The following is a 20,723-nucleotide window of genomic DNA, read 5'->3' as shown; positions in this document are numbered from 1 at the left end:
GTCTGGTGCTAAACGTTTCCAGCCAGAGAACTTCTAACCTCTCTCTAGAGACACTCCTGAATAAATTAGTAAGTCGGATTCTTCTCTTTCATTTCACCTCACTGCCACTACTTACGTTCTTGGTACCAAGCTAAACAAGTCCCCACTTTGGTGGTTTACACAGAAACGTATTTGCTGTTTGTTTTCATGCTCCCTGAAGTCATTTCTGGGTCCTGGCTCTGTGTTTTTGGTTTCTTTAATCTCTCCTCATAAATCAGTCCCTCCGTTCCCTTCATCTTTTTATTGCCTTTCTGTGAACTCTCTCCAATTTGTCTACATATTTCTAGTGCTGGGTGTCTAAACATAATTTACTGGACAAAAAGCCATATTTGGAGGGACCTCATCAATTTATCTCTTGCTCTGAATCTTTTCAAGGGGTCGTGGGTATAGTTCTAAATACCACTGACCTGTTTACTCCATTAATTAATAATAAATATCCCCTAGAACAACCTGATAATGTTGTCATGAGATTGCATGGCCGAAAATTCCCTTAAAGAAGAGACTGTTGTTGGTTTTTTGTTTCGTTTTGTTTTTTCATATCCTCTGGTACACAGTAATTAACCAGTTTGGAGGGACCCACCTCACACCTTGGTACATTTTTTAATGAGTGGTGTTAAAGAAAGATTTCAGGGTATTTTTCACAGGTAACCACAAGCTGATGAAGGAAGGCTGTTTCTAAATTGGCCGTTTAGATGGGACACACTTCCCTAGAGAAACTGTGCTGTTTGTGGTTAAGTTTAACACCTAGTTCACAAAATATACTTAACAAAGTTTTAAAAATGTTCACAAATCCCATTGTGGCCAAGAGTAGGGTGAAAGGGGAATTCTTACATACAGGTAATAACTGTGCAAATTGGCACAACCTTTTGCAGGGTAATTTGGTAACATGTATCCAAAAGTTTTACAAGTACATGCCCTTTGACCAATGGGTAACCAATGAGGTTACTTCTAGGAAGTTATCCTAAAAAAAAAAAAATTAAAAAGGGGACAAAGATTTATGTACAAAATGTTTATCCAAGTATTATTTATAGCAGTAGGAAAATATTGACAATATCCTAAAAGATTTTTTTAAAGAGTGATTGGGTAAATAAAATGAAAATAGGCTACAAAGACGTATATACAGGGATATTTAGCATAGTATTATTTATAGTAGTATGAAAAACTGGAAATAACCTAAAATTTCAACATACGGTGATTGGTTAAACAAGTGTGTCTAGCTCCATATTTATTCAAACAGAACAATGCCTATGGCGGCTAGACATGGTGGCTCATGCCTATAATCCCAACACTTTGGGAAGCCAAGGTGGGTGGATCACTTGAGATCAGGAGTTCAAGACCTGCCTGGCCAACATGGTGAAACCTCATCTCTACTAAAAAAATACAAAAATTAGTCAGGCGTGGTGATGATGTTTCTTTCTCCACAGGTCACCTAGGAAAGCAAGGGCAAACTTGTGTACACCTGCAGTCCCAGCTACTCGGGAGTCTGAGGAAGGAGAATCACTTGAACTTGAGAGGTGGAGGTTGCAGTGAGCAGTAAGCTGAGATTGCACTGCTGCACTCCAGTCTGGGCGACAGAGCGAGACCCTGTCTCAAAAAAAAAAGAAAAGAAGAGAAAATAAAGAAGGGAGGGGGACGGGGAGAGGAAGGAAGGAAGGAAAAGATGCCTATGGCATATTGAGTTAAAAGAGCATCTGACGAAGAAGGAGTTATAATGTGATTCCATTTTTATTTAGAAAAATCTCTATCTCAGGCTGGGCACAGTGGCTGATACCCGTAATCCCAGCACTTTGGGAGGCCAAGGCGGCAGATCATGAGGTCAAGAGATCGAGACCATCCTAGTCAACATGGTGAAACCCCACCTCTACTAAAAATACAAAAATTAGTTGGGCGTGGTGGCACATGCCTATAGTCCCAGCTATTCGGGAGGCTAAGGCAGGAGAATTGCTTGAACCCAGGAGGCAGAGGTTGCAGTGAGCAGAGATCATGCCACTGCACTCCAGCCTGGCGAAAGAGCAAGATACCGTCAAAAAAAGAAAAAAGAAAGAAAAAAAAGAAGTAAAGAAAAAAAAAGAATAATCTCTACCTCTAAGTTTATAAATATAAATAAATATATATATACATATATGAGACAGAGAGATCTGGAGATAAATATCCCAAAATATTCATAATGGTTGTCTCTAAGTGATAGGCTGAAGGTGACTGCATGTTCTACTTTATTGACTAATCCCAATCCAGTGAGCCTGGTTACTTGTAAAATTAGCAAAATCTATAAACCTTCTTTTTACTTTTTGAAGATCGAAATAAAAACCAAATCAAGGGCCAGACATGGTGGCTCACACCTATGATCCCAGCCTTTAGGGAGACTGAAGTGGACGGACTGCTTGAGCCAGGAGTTCCAGGTTGCAATGAGCTATGACCACGCCATTGCACTCTAGACTGGGCGAGACTCTGTCTCAAAAAACAACAACAACAAACAAAAGAAAACCAATAACAAAAACAAAAAACTAGTCAGAATATACTGGACTTGTAGTATATGCAAAAGATAAATAAGGGTCACTTTCCTGCCTTGGGTAAATATGCAGCTCTATGCAGTGCTATGAGAACACGCACAAGCTGAGGAAGGAACCATGATAGGGCCTGGGAAGATTGTGCAAGGCTTTGGAAAGAAGGTCATGTTTCATTCAGACCTTGAAGGATGAGCAAAGTAGGAAGGGGCATTCTAAGTCCACCACACTACCTCTTGAGTATCAAATTTACTTCTTTTAAAAAGAAGAAAAAAACTTCCTTCCCAGCATATTGTTGGTCTATCCCTCTAGTATGAATATAGTTACAATAATTATCTCTGTAACACACAAGTATTTAATGGTTGTGTTTGTATGATCAATGAAACAGTTAATCAATGTATATGACCAGCATTAAGCTGATTTCGCTAACAACCTATTAAAATGGAGAAAATCAAAGATCAAAATAAATTGATCTTTATTGGAATTGATGGAAAATCAATTCCAACTGGACTCCCAGTAAGGAAATGTCCTGCTTAACTAAACATGTGGCCAGTACTGACCTAGGCACGGAAATATTCTTATAAAAGTCCCCAGCCCCAGCCCTCTTCCACATTCACACCCTCATATGTGTCCAGTCTTCATCATCGTCCGCACAGGGCTGCTGCTTGTTAACTGAGTGTTGATATGTTCTCTTAAACGACATTGTGAAATATTGACTCACATCTGATGTTTCCACTCACTTTCTAGATTCTTGGCTCTAAGACAGAATAGTCAATTGAATTCCAGATGCCAGGATGCACGTATCATCAAACAGAGGAATGATCCTCTGTTGAAAGATGATGTTTCTTTCTCCACAGGTGACCTAGGAAAGCAAGGGCATGCTTGTATGTGGACACTCACTCATACCATGTGTACTCGGGTTGTGTGCCCAGGCTACCAAAAGCCCTTTGCATACTAAGTTCTTGGTTTATCCACAGAGCGTTTTGCTGACTTCTCTCCAAAAAAAAAATAATAATAATAACCAGCTCCTTAACCTTGTTAAACCAAACACTTAAATTCTGAAGCAGCCCAGGAGAATAAGAAGAAGGAAACCACTAGAACCACATTGCTGCACTCTCCTCAGAAGGTAGACTCACGATTTGATATGCTGGTTAAAACACACACACACACTCTGACACATACAACGAAAGTGGCCAAAAAAAATCAAGACATGCTAGAAGATAATTATCTTGAATTAAGGGAGGACCAATGTCTACAGGTAAAAAGAGCTCAAGAAGTACCAGGAAAGCACAACAATGCAAATGACTTAACATCACAGGACTGTGCACTTAAAAATGGTTAAAATGGACCTGGTGCAGTGGCTCACACCTGTAATCCCAACACCTTGGGAGGCCGAGGCAAGAGGATTGCTTGAGCTCAGGAGTTTGAGACCTCAACTCTACAAAAATAAAAAAATTAGCCAGGCATAGTGGCACGTGCCTGTAGTCCCAGCTACTTGAGGGGCTGAAGCAAGAGGATCGTTTGGGCCCAGGAGTTCAAGGTTGCAGTGAGCTACGATCACACCACTGCACTCCAGCCCGGGTTGACGGAGCTAGAACCTGTCTCAAAAAAAAAAAAAAAAAAAAAAAAGCCCTTGGCAAGATGCACTAGTAAGACTCTCTCCACTTTATCCTCTACCCTACCACCAGAGATGGAGAAAAGAGTTCTTCTAAAGTATAAGACCAACTCTTAATGCCACACAATACCACAGGATATGTGCAGAAGTTATTCCCACCCCAATCCTGGTCCTTTTTCATCCTAAAGCCTCATCTCTCCCCTGAACTTTGCCTTGTCCTTTAACTCCACCTATCTCTCATTACTTTCTTTAGATAAGCCCAAGGATGATGCTGATTTGTAGGTAACAGGGAGAGGGGTGAGTTTGAGGGATGGAATGGGCTGAAGAAAATAGGGCAGTGACATTCCAGAAGTCTCTAGAAGAGGGATAGGAATCCAGGTGGGGATCTAGTTGAAACTGAGGAACTTGTATTATGTATTTAATTGGGGTAACATTGGGGTGGGTTGATGGAGATTAGGGAACTTATGATAAAGTTGCCTAACAAGCACATTTTTTTTTTTACTTTGAATATTTATTTGAAATGGTGTGGGTTAGTGTTGATGAAATTGTGGAGAGTTTTATTTTTATCAAGCTGGTTCAGCCCATGTTAGCTTCCTGTTGACTCCTAGGTCTCTCATCACTCAGTTCAGGCACTATGTTATTTATTTAGTTAGTTAGCTAGTTAGTTAGTTATTTTGAGACAGAGTCTCACTCTGTCTCTCAGGCTGGAGTGCAGCAGCATGATCTCGGCTCACTGCAACCTCCACGCACTACTTTCTCTTGAGGTTTTTCCCTGACTCCAAGTCTCAATCACATGCCCCATCTTCCGGACTCTCATAACACCTCAGGTATACCTTGACCTAAGAACTTATTATGCTCCACTCTTATTTCCTTGTCTACCCTGACACTAGACTGCAGCTTCTTCAGGACAAGGAATGTCTTTTATTCTGCATCCTGAGCACCAAGTACTGTGTCTGGTAAGTGACAAGTGCCCAATTGTTATTTTTAAACAAATAATATGGTGAATGAGCAAATAATTCATACTACAGGTAATTCATCTCAAAAACATGAGTGGTTACAGAGGGATAATTAGTCTGCTATTCCACACCTCCAGAAACCCTGATGATTAAGCCAGAAGAAACAGACTTTTTACATAGTAAATTACAGCAAACCCGTATGTGAATCAGTCATTGAATGAATTAATGAAGTGACCAGTTAATCTAAAACAAGGCTCAGGCAAAATGTGAAACAAAACAAAGCAAAATACATGACTTTAATTCCCTAGAGTTGAAGGCACATACCAGGCAGGAACATCATAGTCTTGAAATCTAAGAAAGATCAGGCTGGGATTTGCCAGTCCCAGTTGAATAATAGTGGTTCCAAGAACAGATTGTTAAGATATGCTAGAAGATAATTATCTTGAATTAAGGGAGGACCAATGTCTACAGATAAAAAGAGCTCAAGAAGTACCAGGAAAGCACAACAATGCAAATGATTTAACATCACAGGACTGTGCACTTAAAAATGGTTAAAATGGGGCTGGTGCCCATTCAGAGAGGCATCTGACGTTCCTCTCCATGGACCCCAGAATATCCTTTTCTTTCTCATGTTTACTCCAGGGCAGCAACAGAGCCAGTTATTTTTTGTCACTTGTAACCCCATTGAATTCTAATGTACACCGCTTCCTAAAGGAAATTAGTCTTGAACAATGAGCAGGAGTTAACCAAACACAGAAAAGTAGATAGGGTGTTATAGAAGGGTAAACAAGTTAAGCACAGGTTTGGAGGTCTGACTCTGCGTGGTGAGTACATGGAACCATGGATGTGGAGAAATCCAACATCCACTGCAAGGCACAGAAAAGCTGGACACAAGCCTGGAAAACACAGGGAAAACTAAGTCTAAGATAATACTGTATGCCACACAAGGGAGCCTGAATTTTATCTTGATTAGGATGGGAAGCTATACACAGTTTTTAGATGGGGAATGATAGACTCAGATTTGCATTTAGAAAGATCACTCTGGAAATAGAGAAGGGAGTAAAAGGCAGCAAGCTGGAGTCAGATAAATGACTGCTGCAATCGTCCAGACAGAGAGAGTCCTGAAACTTACCTGCACCCTTGGAGCCACATAAAATAAGAATAAGCCTACCCCTAGAAGTCAGAGACAGCAGGGAATCTTGTACTGAGTTATTGCAAAGAATTCATATGCCAGCTCCAGTCCTTTATTTGGACAGAAAAGAGTAGAATATAAAGAACAGTGTGTCTTAGAACCGTCTGGTACAATTGGCTCCAGTCATCAGACCTGCCTCTGACTCATGAAGCTGTCACCCAAAAACATAATTAATTTCTAGACCTTTTTCTCATTCTACACCTGTGTCCAGAATCATTTCAACCTGGATCTGCCTTGTCCTTGATTCAAAGGCCCTTGATGTGGTCTGACAGTTAGCACTCTAAACTCATGCCCAACTCTCTGATACTTACCTCTGGCCAGCCACTGCCCCATTTCTTTGTTTTCCTTTGCAGCAAAACCTCTCCCAAAACTTGTACATACTAGTTGTCTGCAATCTCCCTTTCCTTCCATTCTATCTTAAATCCACCCAACACATACACTGAAACTGTTTTTCTCAAGATCATAAATGACATGCATGTTGACAAATACAACAAATAATTCTCAGTTATCATCCAATTTGACTGAGTAGCTTTTTTTTTTTTTTTTTTTTTTTTTTTTGGAGACATCATCTCACTAGGTGCCCAGGCTGGCCTTAAACTCTGGGGCTCAAGCAATCCTCCTGCCTCAGCCTCGCCAGTAGCTGGAACTACAGGCAACTGACACCATGCCCCTAATCAGCAGCATTCGACACACCTACTTATTGATAAACCTTCTTTACTTGCCTTCCAGGATCTACAACTTTTAGTTTCCTCCTATTTGCCTGATTACTCTTCTGTATCCTTTGCTGGTTCCTCCTCTTCCTCTCTACCTCTTAAATATTGCAGTATCCCAGGCTTTGTCCTTGGTCTTTTCCATCTATACAAGGGTTTCTCAACTTTGACACTACTGACTTTTTGGCCAGATAATTCTTTGTTGTTGGGGGCTGTCCTAGGCATTACAGGATAGATATATATTGTAGCATCCCTGCTCTCTGTCCAGTAGGTCCCAGTAGCAACGACTCCCCACAACCAAAAATATTTCTAGACATTTTCAAATATCCCCAGGGGAAGCACCTCTGGTTGAGAACCAATGCTCTAGGTCTATAGGAAATTCTCTTTACTGTAAGTGTCTAAGACCTTAGTGATCTCTTCCAGTCTGAGGTTTTAAATACTATCTATAAGGCAATGATTCCCAATTTTACATATCCAGTTCAGACCTCTCTTTTGAACTTCAAATGGACTAAAATGTTCAAATTCCCATTCAAACATTTTGCTTCAATATCTAGTGGACATCCCAAACTCACTATGCAATCTTCCCCATCTCAGTTGAAGGTAACACCACCACTCTTCTAGTTGCTCAAACTAAAAGTCTTGGAATCATCCCTGACTTCTCTTTCTTTCACATCCTGCATCCTGCCAAGAAATCGTCTTAACTCTACCTTGAAAACACATCCAGAATCTGACCACTTCTTACCACTACTACTACCCTGATCCAAGTCATCATGATCTCACACCTGGGTTATTGCAGCAGCCTCCTAACTGGTCTCTCTTGATATATCTTTGTGCCTCCACTGTCTGCTCTCTGCAAAGCAGCCAGAATGAGCCTTTTAAAATATGCCAGATAATTCCACTTCTTGCTCAAAACTCTCTGTCTCCTTATCTTGTTCAGAGAAAACTCAAACTCCACACAAGTCTCTGCGAGTCCCTTGTCACTTTTCTGACCTAATAAACTGCTATGCTTAGTTATCATCAACTGAGATGAAAAAGCTGAGGGGTGGGGCAGGTTTAGAAGGAAGATCAGGAGTTCATATTTGAATGTTCTTACGTCTGGAACTCAGAGGGAGTTCTGTACTGAAGGCACACATTTGGGACTTGTTGGCATAAAGATGGTATTTAAAGACATGAACCTGGAACAGGTCAGCAAGGGAGTAGATACAGATAAAGAGGGGCTAGGGCTCAGCCCCAAAGCACCTCAGTATTAAATGGATGGGAAGAAAAGGAGAAACCAGTGATAAAATCTTCAGCTGAATTAAATGTAATGGAGTTTAACTGAGCAATGAATGATTCGTGAACTAGGCAGCCTTCTGAGCCAGAATAGGCTCTGAGATTTCAGCGCAGCCGTGTGGGGGAAGAAGATTTATGGACAGAAAAAGGAAAGTGATATATAGATAACGGAAGTGAGGTACAAAAACAGCTGGATTGGTTACGGCTCAGCATTTCCTTATTTGAACATGGTTTGAACAGTTGGCTACATTTGATTGGCCAAGACTCGGTGATTGGCACAAGTGTAGGATATGGGTCTGTTTACACCTCCGCTTGTTATAGTTCACAAGGTACAGAGAAACTTTAGGCCAAACTTAAAATATGTAAGGAGGCAGCTTTAGGCTAAATTTGATACAATACCAGCAAAGGAGATTGAAAAGCAGGAATCAGTGAGGTAGAAGGAAAACCAAGTGTGTGTCATATCCTATAAGCTGAGTAAAAAACAGTCTCTATGAACAAAATCTGAGTCAAAAGTTTCCCTCAAATTCTAGATTCCTCTAAGAGACTTTTCCAGGAAATGTATAATCAAACCATTTGCATTCCAAATGCAGCCTGCAATGTAAATATCTCTTTCATCACTGCACTATATTGCCCATTAATTTATCACATACAGTTCTTGTGGTTCAGATTCTCATCTTCATTTAATATCTGTTTTCCTACTTATGATGGTCACAACTTAATTAAATAAACTGGAAGCTTAGGTATAATATGAATAGGGCATATATATGTAGAAATATCAAACTGACACAGATGACTAATACCTGAAATATAGCAATTAAATTGCCTAATGATATTAATCTCATCATTTACCAAAATGAGTAGCTCAGGACCAAAATTTGGGGGAGCTATTTCTAACTCTAAATTTCATCACAACAAACCCTTTTAAACACATAATGGCTAATATTTAATAATCTAGTATTTTGTCAGACAATATATTAATTATTCAGTTAATTTCAAGGGTTTTGTCCAACACTTACTGAGTTCTTGGAACCACTTGACTTAGTTATTTCTTCCAGTGATATAGATTAGTATTTAGCTGGCCAGTGTGACATTCATGGGTTGTTGTAGCAAGGCATAAACAAAACCAGACTTGGAACCAGTCAATGTCTTTGTAAGAAAAGAGATGTGTGATATAGTTCTAGCTCACAACAGATAAGTGGTTTCTCAGAAACATTTCGCTGGAGGATTGCTTGACCCTGGGAGGTGGAGATTGCAGTGAGCCAGGTTGGCACCACTATACTGCAGCCTGGATGTCAAAGTGAGACCCTGTCTCCAAAAATAAAAATAAAAATAAGCAGTACACAATGGGAAAAAAATTGCTTGACACTGACCCTGAGGAAAAAAAAAAAAAAAAAAGACTTGAGAATTTAAATCTACCTCAACCGCAAATGGACCAGTATTGTTATAGTGTATAAAAAGTTAACATAATCTTACTCGATGGAAGCTTCCAGATCAAGTGCAGTAATGGTCCCTATACCTGCATGAATTGGACCTCACCTGGAATGTTATGTCTCATTCCAGGAAAGACACAGTAAGAACACTGACAATCCCAACTGTCTCCAGCAGATGCTCTTGATTGCTTAGCACAGGGCCTTGGCCCTAAAGCTGTTCAATAAATAAGGACTGAATTATCCCGAATCAATCCTTCATCCTTTCTTCTTATCTCCTGAATTGATGAGGAGTCTGGGAATCATGAGAAATGACTAAGGGAAGTTGAAGGGAGGCAGATTTTGGCTTAATATAGAATATGCTTTCTAACAGTGCTGCCCCACAAGAAAATGAAATGCCCAACCAAGTAGGGATCTTAGTACAGAGAGTATTCCAGCAGGTGAGCGCTCCTGTACCAAGGATGTTACCAAAGGATTGCTTGCAGTAAGTGGGAGACTGAAGCAGCTGACCTCCAAGAGCTCTTTCAGTTCTGAGGTCCCTGAAACAGATGTCAGGGTCTATAGAGAGGATCTCCATAGCCAGCTCAGGACACTGTAGGGCTGGCCCTCCTCCCTCCTCAATGTGAGCCCCTACTCTATATGCTGAGGAATTCCTCAGAAGGTGACTTTACTGACCTGAGGAATTCCTCAGCATATAGAGTAGGGGCTCACACTGGGAAGGGGTGCTGGGCTTCAGCAGCAGCTTTACCCTTTGTGCAGCCAGGGATAGCCACCTGGTGGGGCTTGTTATGACAGAGTGACCTGCACTGGACACAAGGTAGTGTGTATGCCCTAAATCAGACAGAACATTCATGTTCCCTTACTTACAATAAGTCACTCTACTTACTTTAAAAGGAAGCTGGGCCAGGTGAGGTGGCTCACACCTGCGATCCCAGCACTTTGGGAGGCCAAGGCAGGCGGATCACTTGAGGTCAGGAGATCGAGGCCAGACTGGCCAACACAGTGAAACCCTGTCTCTACTAAAAATCCAAAAATTATCTGGGCGTGGTGGCACTCGCCTGTAATCCCAGCTACTTGGGAGGCTGAGGCAGGAGAATTGCTTGAACCTGGGAGGCAGAGGTTGCAGTGAGCCGAGATCACGCCACTGCACTCCGGCCTGGGTGACAGAGCAAGACTCCGTCTCAAAAGATAAAAAAATAAAATAAAAAGAAGCCGTTTTCAAAGTCATTCTTCAAGAAATAATGATCCTTGGCTGGGAACTCTGTGCCTGGGAGCCCCTTGTTCAAATGCCATGTCTATATACTTTTTAAACTCTGCTAGATTTGAGCACAGGTGAAGGAGGTAACAATGGGACCCATTCTGCCCTTCCTCACACAAGCACTCAGTTAAGAGTAGAATGTCCAGCGTAAATTGCTAGAGCCAAAGCAGCTGGAAAATATTTCCATGAAGCAATAGTGGCATCTAGTGGTCAGATGAAATAATCACATACCTGCTCACTTCAAGTGAGGGGGAAGAAAACAACAAAACCCCAAGCCTTTTTACTCTCCCTTCATACCTCTTATCCAACCATACCTGACAGGGAACTGGCTGAAAAATCAGAAAAGCCAGAACAGAGAATCAATAAAATGATACATGCAGAGCTCACTAAAGACTTTAACCTAAAACACACATCTAACTATGTGTTTATTCACCAATCATGCGATGCAGGGCCCGGGTCTCTTTCCTGAATGCAGATTCACTAAGTTGCTGCTAGTCTCTGTTGCATAAATCAAACCATTGTACATCATTACAGTGTCCAGCATTTACTTACGATATGGTGAGAACCTTAAGACACTTGTGAAACAAAATTGCCTCCAATGATTTTTATGATTTTTTTTTTCTTACAGTTGTCTCTCTCACCTTTTATTCAATGACGCTTTTTTGGTAATTTCGTTTGATCGAGGCTTTCCAAAGCTTTTATCTTAGATTTTACAGGAACTGCAGCTCTTTCTCTTTGTACTCATATTTCACCTGTTTATTAACTATCTGATCACATACAAATCCTCCAAACATAAACTGGACCAAATGAAATGGAAGGAAGATGGTTATTTAGATAAGGCTTACCTATGTTCATTTTTTTCCTAAGCCAGGGGGCAGGAGTATTTTTTTAAGATCCGATTTAAATTTCCAATGCCCACCGCATTTATTTCATTTCACCTGTCCTTCACTTTCCTGCAGCGCAATTTCCCCCTACCTCCTTCACTTACAGCCCAAACTCCCATCTCCTGTTCAACTGGAGTAGAGATTCCTTCCCTCTCTCCCACCTCTACCTGCTGTACTTCCCCACGCCAGCTTCTTAACATTTCTGTTTCTTCAGCCTTCCTTCTTATCTCAAAGAAGAGGAAGCTCCCAAGTGTGCATTTACCATGTGGTGTTTGCCTTTCCTTCACCCATGTATCTTTCCCTGCAGGACTTTAAACTCCGTGAGGGAAGGAATGTGACTTTTCTGGTCTGTGAAGCTCCAGAGTGCTGTCCTGGCCTGAGAACGTTGCTCTTAGTGTCAATAAAATGAGGCCATGGCTCACTGGAGAATTGGGATGACACCGAGTTGAGTAGTTAGTCATGCCTTTGGGAGACCTTGGGGAGCACAGGTCGTCTACCAGGAGAAGCCAGTAAGGTCGTGTCCAACTCCAGCTCAGAGTTTTGTGAACTCAGTTGGTAACTATGATTTTTCAGTTCCCAAATACCTTGTCAGTTCTCCCCTCACGTGGCAAAACACAGTGTGTTAACTAAGGAAGCCAAGGAGCAAACCCATGGTGTCTCTTACTCTGACAGTCCACCCATCCCTTGACACTATCCCAGACTTTTGACCCGAAAACGTAGCCTAACACCTTTAAAGAACCAAGGCTAATGAAGTTTGCATACTGTTAGGGAAGTCAAATGCCTTTCACTGGGCCATCAAGTGCTATTGGCAAGAAAGATAAGACAATAGGAGAGCCAATGTAAAGCAATTAGTTAAGATAATAGAAGAAATGGAAAGGCATTATGCTAATTTTTGCAAATGTATGCCCAATTAAGGCTAATCTGCCTTGGGGCAATAATGGCTGATCCCTGCATTGGACAGAAAGGAATATTTGGAAGTTTTTCTGCTGGCCTAGTCAAATTCAATTCTGTGTGAATATTAGTCCTTGTGAGTAATAACAGACCTCTTTAGCATCCACTAATTCATATTCTTTAACACACCATCATTCTCCCCTCAGATTAGAAGCACACTTTTTTTTCTCTTTAGGCTAAAACACACCATTGTTCTGAGGTCCTTTTCGGCTTATCTACGAGTGAAAAACAATGCCAAGCGGCCCTTGCCTCTTTCATACACCATGCCCATTAGCTGTACCCCTGTTAATGGGTCTTGGCTTTCATTTCCTGCAAAACTATGACTTTTTAATAATCATGGCCTTTTTGTTCCCAAAGCAGCTTAAAAGAGGAGGGACACCAGTGTGGGTCTCTGTATTTTAGGATCTAGTTGCCCATGAGGTGTCCACACACCATGAGAGGCCAGCAGTTGCTCCAGTCCAACCCCGGCTCTGACAGGGAAAGATCTTCTGAGTGCCTGTAGTACAATATCCTCTCCCATTGCCTCCCAGACCACAATCTTCCATTACATCGCAGTAGTACAGCGGGTTAAGGGGTGGGAGGACAGGCTTTTAGAGGGACCACCACCAAGTGGTTAAGAATAAGGGAGCTGGCCGGGCACAGTGGCTCATGCCTGTAATCCCAGCACTTTGGGAAACCGAGGCGGGCGGATTACGAGGTCAGGAGATCGAGACCATCCTGGCTAACACGGTGAAACCCCGTCTCTACTAAAGAATACAAAAAATTAGCCGGGCGTGGCGGCGGGCGCCTGTAGTCCCAGCTATTCGGGAGGCTGAGACAGGAGAATGGCGTAAACCCGGGAGGCGGAGGTTGCAGTGAGCTGAGATCGCGCCACTGCACTCCAGCCTGGGCGGCAGAGCGAGACTCTGTCTCAAAAGAAAAAAAAAAAAAAAAAAAGAATAAGGGAGCTACAACCGCACTCCCAGGTTCAATTCCATCCTCTGCCACTCTCTGGCTCTATGACCTTGAGAAAGTAACATCCTCTCCACGCTCCAGTTTCCTCATCTATTGCAGAAGAAGGAACACTAAAGCTAGGCATGGTGGCATGCGCCTGTATTCCCAGCATTTTGGGAGGCCCAGGCAGGCCTAGGAGTTCAAGATTACGTTGAGCTATGTTTGAGTTATGAGCTATGATTGTGCCACTGCACTTCAGCCTGGGTGACAAAGTGAGACCCTGTCTCTTAAAAATAAAAGAAGAAACACTGGTACTTACTCTGAGGGGAGGTTACAAGAATTAAAGGAGGCAATCCATGTAAGGCTTTTAGCACAGTGCCTGTCAAACAGGAAGCACTCAATAAATATTAATTGTTATTTTGTGTTTATCTTCCTTCACTATCCCATAGACCCATAATTCTCAAAATTTGTGGTCTCTGAACCTCTTTAGACAAACTTTAAATTTCACATAAGCTCTTAAAAATTATGAGGACCCTAAAGAGCTTATACATGATATCTTTTATTTAGTGTATTATAAGTCAAGTCAAAATATTTTAATTATTTTAAAAATACAATAGATACTTTATCATAAATAAGATTCTATGAAAAATAACCACATTTTCCAAAACAAAAATATTTGGCAAAAGAGCAGCATTGATTTACATTTTTGCAAATCTCTTTCATATCTGGTTTAATAGAAGACAGCTGGGTTCTCCTATCTGCTCCTGCATTCAATCTGTTGTGATATCACACATTATGCAGCCTCTGAAAACCTCCTTGTATATTTTTGAGAAAATGTGAGTGAAAAAGGCAAATCACGCCCTGGTGTTGCTGTGAAAATAGTATGACCTCTCGGACTTTGTGAAAGAACCCCGGAGCAGTGTCCAGATTTTCTGGGGTCAATATATCAGCACGGCAGAGTCTCAAGTTCCAAGTCAGCTCATTGTTAGAGGTGGGAGAATTTTACCAGACTACAAAGCCAACAGAATTGGACATGAAAACAACTGCTGGTGCAACTGTGACTATGCCCTGATTAAATGAGACTGGAAAACCCTTAATCTCAGCCTCGCCATATAACCTCCGGTTCAGAAACTCAGGCCTGAGCCATGCAGAAGGCCAGACCCCTGTTGTTCTGCCGTTTGGAATGAAGCTTGTTTGTGAATAAAATATTGGAATCCATCCATTTCTCTGGATTGATAATAGCAACTGTTTTTTTTGTTATTGCTTTTCTTGTTTGTTTCTTTATTTGTTTTAGAAGAGAGTCAATTCAAAAAAATAAAATCTTTTCTTGATGTAATTCCTTTTTCAAAAATTATCTTTTTAAATTCTGGAAATCCAATGTTTATGACTTAAGCCTTGTTATTTTTATACTGTTAAAGGTTTGGGGTTTAAGACTTTGTTTTGTGTTTTTGGCAAACCTTTAAACAAATATTGTTGCTGAATAAGAACCTCTTCAAATGTTTTACTTATTCTTTACTGACTTTTCAAGATACACACAGTAGTGACATCACAGCCACCATATCTAGCAGTGACACTTTAAACCATTTACCAGGCAAACTTAAGTGTGGTTCATTCTCTGCACCTGTTGGGGATGGACAGTCCCTCCTGGAGGGGATCCAGAGATTACCTCTAAAATAATTTCAAAAGAAGGTGGAACTGGGGCTCTCTGGGGCTGACTACTTTCTGAGGGAGAGGCATCAGGTACAAAGCTGTTTTTCTGTCCTCAAAACTCTACAACACAGGCTAGTCTTCCCCTCCCCCAACTATTTCTAGAAATTTGAAACGTTATTGTATCAGTCAAGACTAAATTGCTGGCACCAAAACCCAAATTGAAGAGAAGCTTTTGGAGAGCAAGGGGTGGAGTATCCTCATTTATTGGAAACATTTTGCACTGGGCATGGTGGCTCACGCCTGTAATCCCAGCACTTTGGGAGGCCGAGGCAGGTGGATCACCTGAGGTCGGGAGTTCAAGACCAGCCTGACCAACATGGAGAAACCCCGTCTCTACTAAAAATACAAAATTAGCCGGGGTGGTGGCGCATGCCTGTAATCCCAGCTACTCGGGAGGTTGAGGCAGGAGAATTGCTTGAACCCGGGAGGCAGAGGTTGCGCTGAGCTGAGATCGCGCCATTGCACTCCAGCCTAGGCAAAAAGAGCGAAACTCTGTCTCAAAAAAAAAAAAAAGAAAGAAAGGAAGGAAGGAAGGAAGGAAGGAAGGAAGGAAGGAAGGAAGGAAGGAAGGAAGGAAGGAAGAAAGAAAGAAAGAAAGAAAGAAAGAAAGAAAGAAAGAAAGAAAGAAAGAAAGAAAGAAAGAAAGAAAGAAAGAAAGAAAGAAAGAAAGACTTTGCAATCATTCCACTCAATTTAGGAGTGCTGTGAAAATATAAGCATAAATAAAAACAATATATAAAACAACATAAACAATACAAATAACATCATGTATGGATTTTTGGCTGTGAAAATTGTAATAGCAACTTAATAATATGAAAAGCATGCTAAGTAAAAATGGTCCTACTCTTAGCTGAAGCACATTCTCATCTCTAGGTCTGTCTCCATCTCTGTCTCTCTAAATTATCTATACTATTTCTATACCTATACCCATATCTCTCTACGTATGTAGCTCAGGAACTTTGTACTTGCTGTTTCCTCTTTCTGGAACATTCTTTCCCCCAAATACATGGATGAGGCCCTCTGACACTATAGCAGTCCCTAACAGCAGCTGTGGGCTCCCTGGCCAACTTTCTGTGATTCTCATATCAGTGCGACTCCTACACCAATGATATACTCCATGCACATGGTGGGGGGTTAAGGGGTTAGGGGCATACGGCAACTTGCCAATGTCAGAACATTATTTTAAGTCACTTAATTACACCAAGCTACAGATTTTCATCAGTGAAAAAGAGAGTGGTCCAGACTGGTAGTTTTCAAAATCTGTCCCCCAGAACCCCAAGATCTCCCCCAAAGCAACTTCAGGGGTAATGTTGGCAACGAGAGAGGAAACCAGTGCACAGAGCTCTGGCCTCTCTGCCCCCACCTTAATGAGGGTAGTGGTTCAGTGGTACTCCAAAAGTCCAGATATTCACCCTAAAACATATAGGAATTTAGTAGATGATTTTAAAGGTGGCATTTTCAATAAATAGGGGAAAGATTAATAAATGATGCTGGGACCACTAGGTAACCATTTGGGAAAAAAGATGATAAGATGGAATCTTAGTTCCCAACTTACACAAAAGTAAATTCCAAATGAGTCAGATTTAAACATGAAAAATGAAACCATAAAACTAGTAGAAGGAAAAAATTAAAGAACTTTAAAATAACCACAAAGAAGTAGAGAGAGCTTTCCAAATATCACACAAAACCCAGAAGCCATAATCGAAAAGATAAATATAATAAAAAGATAAAAAAATATATAACCAAATAAAAATGACCTTAAATCTATATACGTGGCAATAAATCAGCATGAACAAAGTCAAAAGATAATTGACAAAATGAGAAAAATATTGTGACTCAGATTACAGACAAGGATATTTTTCTTAATGCGTAAAAAACTCACAAATAAGTAAGAAAAAGGCCGGGCGCAGCGATTCACACCTGTAATCCCAGCACTGTGGGAGGCCAAGGCAGGCAGATTACAAGGTCAGGAGATCGAGACCATCCTGGCTAACACGGTGAAACCCCATCTCCACTAAAAGAAAATACAAAAATTAGCCGGGCATGGTGGCGGGCGCCTATAGTCCCAGCTACTCGGGAGGCTGAGGCAGGAGAATGGCATGAACCTGGGAGATGGAGCCTGCAGTGAGCCGAGATCATGCCACCGCACTTCAGCCTGGGCGACAGAGTGAGACTCCGTCTAAAAAAAAAAAAAAAAAAAAAAAAAAAAAATCAGTAAGAAAAAAAGAGCAGGGAGGGGGGAGGGGGGAGGGATTGCATTGGGAGTTATACCTGATGTAAATGACGAGTTGATGGGTGCTGACGAGTTGATGGGCGCAGCACACCAACATGGCACAAGTATACATATGTAACAAACCTGCACGTTATGCACATGTACCCTAGAACTTAAAGTATAATTTAAAAAAAAAAAAAAAAGAAAAAGAAAAAAAGAGCAAAAATGAGCAAAGGCTATGAACGAAGGACATATAAATAACTTTTAAATATATGTCAACCTTATGCATATTTTTCAAATATACATTAAGTACTAACCCAATCAGAAAAGATCAAAAAGTTTGATAAGATACTGAGTGATGTGGGGGGTAGAAGGAATTAGGCACTTTCATACATTGCTGATGGCAGTAGAAACTTATGGAACATCTGTGGAGAGCAATTTGGCAACATGTATCAAAATTTTAAATGAGCAATGTTGACAAGTAATTCCGTATCTTAGAATGTATTCCTTAGCTAACTTGCTCATTTGTAGTATTACATCATATGTACAAGGATATGCATATTCCATAGCTATGAAATTGGAAGCAAACAAATAATCTAATAATAGATTAGAGAATAAATGTATTGTGCACAGACCTGAAATGGAAATCCATGCAGCAGTAAAAAAGAACAAGGTGGCTCTACTTGCACTGTTCTGGAACGATCTCCATGGTACATAGTGAAAAAGCAAAGTTCAGAAGGTTATTGTGCTACTGCTTACAAAAGTGTGTGTGTGAGAATGTGCTTGGATATGCATAAAACATCTCTGAAAGGATACAAAAGAAAGGAGTAACAATAGTTTCCTGTGGGTAGAGGCTTTGGGTGGACAGGGGTCAACGAGTAGAGGGAGACCTAGTTTTCCTATATGCTTTTGTACATGTTAAATTTTCACCATGTGCAAATATTATCTAACTAAAATAAAAGTTTAAACAATAATTTTATAATGTTCAGCTTCTTTAAAACCTTTGAAAATCACTGAGCTACATGATGCCTAGGATTGCCACTGAGTAATGTTTATTACTGTGATAGAAGCACTTTTTAATGTACTAGAAATTCTGCTCCATAGCTGTACATGCAACAAAAATCTTTATGCTTTTCACCATCTGTTAAATTCCGTTGCATAGACATTTGTGGAGTTCATCACATAAGTTATATGTAGCTCAACCTTCCCCAGACCTTAGCAACCTCTTGGTTCAGATAGGGTTCCTGTAGCAACAATGACTCAACACTGTTCTCACAGACATATTTTGAAACAGGACCTATAAAGTCCTCCCATCCCCTTAACTGGGCAAGGTTTTCTTGAAATCTTCACGGGGCACCTCTCATGTGTTCCTAAACAAGTGTGCTCCCAGCAGGTCCTCCCACGGCTCTGCTGAACACTGCAGGTCCCTTGAGACCCACTTTCTCACCCAGCCCTGCTGCTTCCCGGCAGATGCCATTAGGGATGCGCTAGAGCCCCTCCTCTGTGAGAAAGCTGCCGGTCACCTGGGGGAGGTGGAGTGAATGCCACGCTCTGTTTCCATTGTGTTCTGTCAGACAAATCCCACAAATATGCTGCTTGGACTCCCAAATTTTATGGAACTTGGTGACACAGCTCTTCACGTTTTGCTCACAGTCACTCTGTCCTCAACAGGACTCCTCCGGGAATGCAGATGGAGTCGGAATGGTAGACAAAACTGGTGAAAGACAGTTTTTACTCAAAATCATCTCTCCTGTGACGAGAATATAAACCAAAGAACTCAAAGGGCTTGAGGAAAGAACCATCTTCAGAAAACAATGTTCCTTGACTCTGTCACCTCTCTACACCTCTCTACACCATCTGTTATTATGACAGGAAGACGGAGCCAAAACTGAGAGAGCAGTTTAGGAGAGGTTTGAGTCACTGGAAAGCAAAAATAATCCTGACTACTGCACTGATATAGCCACCATTTTGCCCTTATCATCTGTCATCTTCACAACACCTCCAATTAATTTTCAACATGAGTGGTAGAAAATCTGACCAAACTGGTTAAACCCCAAAATTGGAATGTTAGCTGATATAGTAAATAGAATGAGACAAATTGGCTTCAGGCATGGCCTGATCCAGAGCTCACAAGCCCTGAAAGCAGCCTAGTTTCTCTGTTCCTCAGCTCTGCTTGCTCAGTGTTAACTCTTCTCCAAGCTCTCCCGTCATGGTTACAACATGGCTGCCAGTAACAACTCCTGAGCTTTTTCCTTCCAGGTTAAATTCTGTTGCATATCCATTTATGGGGTTTATCACATAAGCTATTGTAACCCGATTTTCCCCAAACCTTAGCAACTTAGGACCAAATCCAGTAGAAACGAGTGAGTCGGCTTCCCTGAGAGTTCAAAACAAGAGCCTAGGAATTGAGTTTCTTTGCCTGTGGCTCATCCATGGGTCAGACACCATAGCGAGGAGGAGGAAGAGTCCCGAGTGTCTGAGCTCAGGCCCTATGCTCCCTCCAGGGCCATCACTGTCACCGGAAGTACTTGCGCAGAGGTGGAGGAGGGCTGGCTCCCCAAGCAAAAGTAGGGCGGTGTTGCCAAAGCATAGTAAATTCTAGGCAGCGAAGATGGCAGTTGTCCACAACAAACCCTATGAGATTGAAATTATTCTCTTTGTACAGATGTGGAAATTGAAGGTCTCAGATGTTAAGACTCTTGCCCCAAATCATATAATGGTATAGATTGGATTTTACCCCATTAATGTGTGCGATGAGACTAAAAGGATAGGTAGGCATCTGCCAGGCAGACTGGAGCAAGGAGGGTGCTCAAAGCGAGGATTTATGAATACACAGCAGTATGAGGGCATTAGGGGAGGGGGGGCCTTCAGGGAACTTGGAGTTATGGGCAAAGTTATAAGACAGTGTAGAAAAGAAAAGCTCAGGCTCTGGTGTCAGATGGATCCAGAAGTTATTTACCAGTTCAATAGGTTGCAGTGAGCAGGTTGCAGTGAGCTGAGATTGCGCTACTGCACTCCAGCCTGGGCAACAGAGCAAGACCCTGTCTCAAAAACAAAAAC

The 20,723-nt window shown here is 41.4% G+C and overlaps 1 long non-coding RNA gene across 1 annotated transcript in view; it reads right to left on the bottom strand.

The window, feature by feature from the left end:
• The window catches only part of LOC119623874 (uncharacterized), a 101,423-nt gene extending 81,814 nt beyond the window's left edge, over positions 1 to 19,609 (bottom strand). Inside the window, exons 1-2 of the long non-coding RNA XR_005239939.2 lie at positions 19,187 to 19,609; positions 3,284 to 3,405 (exon numbers count right to left, since the gene is read on the bottom strand). This is a non-coding gene — a long non-coding RNA (uncharacterized lncRNA). The remainder of the gene's footprint in view (positions 1 to 3,283; positions 3,406 to 19,186) is intronic.
• Positions 19,610 to 20,723: the final 1,114 nt, after the last annotated feature.

The sequence above is a fragment of the Chlorocebus sabaeus genome, chromosome 11, assembly GCF_047675955.1.
Source record: "Chlorocebus sabaeus isolate Y175 chromosome 11, mChlSab1.0.hap1, whole genome shotgun sequence".
Lineage (NCBI taxonomy): Eukaryota > Metazoa > Chordata > Mammalia > Primates > Cercopithecidae > Chlorocebus > Chlorocebus sabaeus.
Note: the sequence above shows the minus strand (reverse complement) of the source record. Positions and strands in the feature narration are given on the sequence as shown.